Below are 5,000 nucleotides of genomic sequence, written 5' to 3' on the forward strand. Positions count from 1 at the left end.
TTGCACACATTTTATATTGAAAATTAATTTTTAAATTATTACAAAGTGAACTTTTTACACAGAATTTGTATACACTGATTTTTTTATTTTTTATTTTTTATTTTATTTTATTTTTTTTATTACATTAAACTATGCTAGAAAATCCAGTGTAAAAAAAAAAACGGATGGATGGATGGATTTGAAGCAACAAATATTTCCGCACTGATTTTTTTTTTTTTTAAACTGAACTTTTACACACTGGTTTTTGCACACTGTATTTTAAAAAAGAAAGAAAGACTTTTGCACACATTTTATTGAAAATGAAATCGTCAGCATAATTTGATGTAAAAATATATAAAAATGATAACAATTCCGTGTAAAAATTTCGTTTTGTAACAATTCAGTGTAAAAAAATGGAAATGATTTCCGTACTGAATTTTCTTTTTTACACTTAACTTTTTTATACAGTGATTTCTTCAAAAAAATATGAAAATGAATTTGTAAATTATTATAAAATGAACTATTTACACTGAATTTGTATACACTGATTTTTTTTTAAACATTAAATTATGCTACAAAATTCAGTGTAAAAAAAACAAGAACTTAACCGGAAGTGATTTGAAGTAAAAAATATTTTTGCACTGATTTTTTTTTTAACTGAACTTTTACACACTGATTTTTGCACACTGAATTCTTAAAAAAAAAAGAAGAACTTTTGCACACATTTTTATTGAAAATACATTTGTAAATTATTACAAAGTGAACTTGAATTTGTAAATTATTACAAAGTGAACGTTTTACACAGAATTTTTATACAGTGATTTTTTTTTTTTTTTTTCAGTTCAGTTAAAAAAAAAAAATCAGTGCGGATATATTCGTTGCTTCAAATCCATCCATCCATCCATTTTCTACCGCTTGTCCCGGTTAAGTTTTTTTTTTTTTTTTACACTGGATTTTCTTGCATAGTTTTATGTAAATAAAAAAAAAAAAAAAAAAATCAGTGTATAAAAATTCTGTGTAAAAAGTTCACTCTGTATTAATTTAAAAATTCATTTTCAATATAAAATGTGTGAAAAAGTTCATATTTTTTTGGAGAAATCAGTGAATAAAAAAGTTAAGTGTGAAAAAAAAAAAATCACTTCCATTTTTTTACACTGAATTTTTACACTAAATTATTACAAAATGGAATTTTTAAACTGAATTTTTATATACCTTTATTTTTGTATATTTTTACATCAGATTATGCTGACAATTTCATTTTCAAGAAAAATTTGTGCAAAAGTTTTCTTTGTTTTTTTTTTAAAGAATACAGTGTGCAAAAATCAGTGTGTAAAAGTTCAGTTTAAAAAAAATCAGTGCAGAAATATTCGTTGTTTCAAATCACTTCCGGTTAAGTTTATTTTTTCACACTGAATTTTTTACACTAAATTATTTTCCACTGAATTTTTAAAGTCAGATTTTTTTTTTGCACTCAATTTTAACACTCAAAAAAATTTGCCCACAATTTTGTGTTAAATAAAAATTGTCAGCATAATATGAAAAAAATTCAGTTCAGGAATGAATTTGGTTTCCAAAAAAATAGTCTAGTAAATAAATTATGGTAGAAAATTCAGTGTAAAAAACAAAACAAATACTTAACCGGAAGTGATTTGAAGCAACGAATACTTCTGCACTGATTTTTTTTTTTAAACTGATTTTTTACACACTGATTTTTGCACACTGTATTCTTCCCAAAAAAATATGAACTTTTGCACACATTTTATATTGAAAATGAATTTTTAAATTATTACAAATTGAACTTTTTACACAGAATTTTTATACACTGATTTTTTTTTTTTTTTTTTTTTTTTTTTTTTACATTAAACTATGCTAGAAAATCCAATGTAAAAAAAAAAAAAAAACTTAACCGGGACAAGCGGTAGAAAATGGATGGATGGATGGATTTGAAGCAACGAATATTTCCGCACTGATTTTTTTTTTAAACTGAACTTTTACACACTGATTTTTGCACACTGTATTTAAAAAAAAAGAAAGACTTTTGCACACATTTTTATTGAAAATTAAATCGTCAGCATAATTTGATGTAAAAATATATAAAAATAAAAATAAATAACAATTCCGTGTAAAAATTTCATTTTGTAATAATTCAGTGTAAAAAAATGGAAATGATTTCCGTATTGAATTTTTTTTTTTACACTTAACTTTTTTATACAGTGATTTCTTCAAAAAAATATGAAAATGAATTTGTAAATTATTATAAAATAAACTTTTTACACGGAATTTTTATACACTGATTTTTTTTTTTTTTTTAACATTAAATCATGCTACAAAATTCAGTGTAAAAAACCCCAAAAACTTAAGCGGAAGTGATTTGAAGTAACAAATATTTTTGCACTGATTTTTTTTTTTAACTGAACTTTTACACACTGATTTTTGCACCCTGCATTCTTAAAAACATTTTTATTGAAAATACATTTGTAAATTATTACAAAGTGAACTTGAATTTGTAAATGATAACAAAGTGAATGTTTTACACTGAATTTTTATACACTGAATTTTTTTTTTTTTTTACATTAAATTATGGTAGAAAATTCAGTGTAAAAAACAAAACAAATACTTAACCGGAAGTGATTTGAAGCAACGAATACTTCTGCACTGATTTTTTTTTAAACTGAACTTTTACACACATTTTTATTGAAAATGAAATCGTCAGCATAATTTGATGTAAAAATATATAAAAATAAAACTAAATAACAATTCCGTGTAAAAAATGTATTTTGTAATAATTCAGTGTAAAAAAATGGAAATGATTTCCGTACTGAATTTTTTTTTTTTACACTTAACTTTTTTACATAGTGATTTCTTAAAAAAAAAATGAAAACACAGATTTTTTTTTTAACATTAAATTATGCTACAAAATTCAGTGTAAAAAAACCCACCAAAAACTTAACCGGAAGTGATTTGAAGTAACAAATATTTTTGCACTGAACTTTTACACACTGATTTTTGCACACTGTATTTAAAAAAAAAAGAAAGACTTTTGCACACATTTTTATTGAAAATTAAATCGTCAGCATAATTTGATGTAAAAATATATAAAAATAAAAATAAATAACAATTCCGTGTAAAAATTTCATTTTGTAATAATTCAGTGTAAAAAAATGGAAATGATTTCCGTACTGAATTTTTTTTTTTACACTTATCTTTTTTATACAGTGATTTCTTCAAAAAAATATGAAAATGAATTTGTAAATTATTATAAAATAAACTTTTTACACGGAATTTTTATACACTGATTTTTTTAATTTTTTTTAACATTAAATCATGCTACAAAATTCAGTGTAAAAAAAACCCAAAAACTTAAGCGGAAGTGATTTGAAGTAAAAAATATTTTTGCACTGATTTTTTTTTTTAACTGAACTTTTACACACTGACTTTTGCACACTGCATTCTTAAAAACATTTTTATTGAAAATACATTTGTAAATTATTACAAAGTGAACTTGAATTTGTAAATGATAACAAAGTGAATGTTTTACACTGAATTTTTATACACTGATTTATTTATTTTTTTTACATTAAATTATGCTAGAAAATTCAATGTAAAAAAAACCCCAAAAACTTAACCGGAAGTGATTTGAAGTAAAAAATATTTTTGCACTGATTTTTTTTTTAAACTGAACTTTTACACACTGATTTTTGCACACTGCATTCTTAAAAACATTGTTATTGAAAATACATTTGTAAATTATTACAAAGTGAACTTGAATTTGTAAATGATAACAAAGTGAATGTTTTACACTGAATTTTTATACACTGATTTTTTTTTTTTTTTTTTACATTAAATTATGCTAGAAAATTCAGTGTAAAAAACAAAACAAATACTTAACCGGAAGTGATTTGAAGCAACGAATACTTCTGCGCTGATTTTTTTTTAAACTGAACTTTTACACACATTTTTATTGAAAATGAAATCGTCAGCATAATTTGATGTAAAAATATATAAAAATAAAACTAAATAACAATTCCGTGTAAAAAATTAATTTTGTAATAATTCAGTGTAAAAAAATGGAAATGATTTCCGTACTGAATTTTTTTTTTTACACTTAACTTTTTTATATAGTGATTTCTTCAAAAAAATATGAAAACACAGATTTTTTTTTTAACATTAAATTATGCTACAAAATTCAGTGTAAAAACAAAAAACAAAAACTTAACCGGAAGTGATTTGAAGTAACAAATATTTTTGCACTGAACTTTTACACACTGATTTTTGCACACTGTATTTAAAAAAAAAGAAAGACTTTTGCACACATTTTTATTGAAAATTAAATCGTCAGCATAATTTGATGTAAAAATATATAAAAATAAAACTAAATAACAATTCCGTGTAAAAATTTCATTTTGTAATAATTCAGTGTAAAAAAATGGAAATGATTTCCGTATTGAATTTTTTTTTTTACACTTAACTTTTTTATACAGTGATTTCTTCAAAAAAATATGAAAATGAATTTGTAAATTATTATAAAATGAACTATTTACACTGAATTTTTATACACTGATTTTTTTTTAAACATTAAATTATGCTACAAAATTCAGTGTAAAAAAACCCCCAAAAACTTAACCGGAAGTGATTTGAAGTAAAAAATATTTTTGCACTGATTTTTTTTTTTAACTGAACTTTTACACACTGATTTTTGCACACTGCATTCTTAAAAACATTTTTATTGAAAATACATTTGTAAATTATTACAAAGTGAACTTGAATTTGTAAATGATAACAAAGTGAATGTTTTACACTGAATTTTTATACACTGAATTTTTTTTTTTTTTTACATTAAATTATGGTAGAAAATTCAGTGTAAAAAACAAAACAAATACTTAACCGGAAGTGATTTGAAGCAACGAATACTTCTGCACTGATTTTTTTTTAAACTGAACTTTTACACACATTTTTATTGAAAATGAAATCGTCAGCATAATTTGATGTAAAAATATATAAAAATAAAACTAAATAACAAT

General features: G+C 22.4%; 1 protein-coding gene across 1 annotated transcript in view; it reads right to left on the minus strand.

Annotated features, from left to right (window-relative positions):
* Positions 1–5,000, minus strand: part of LOC133574268 (indian hedgehog B protein-like) — a 39,615-nt gene that overhangs the window by 32,814 nt on the left and 1,801 nt on the right. The gene's annotated exons all lie outside the window — the stretch shown is intronic.

This window comes from Nerophis lumbriciformis, linkage group LG31 (assembly GCF_033978685.3).
Source record: "Nerophis lumbriciformis linkage group LG31, RoL_Nlum_v2.1, whole genome shotgun sequence".
Classification (NCBI taxonomy): Eukaryota; Metazoa; Chordata; class Actinopteri; order Syngnathiformes; family Syngnathidae; genus Nerophis; species Nerophis lumbriciformis.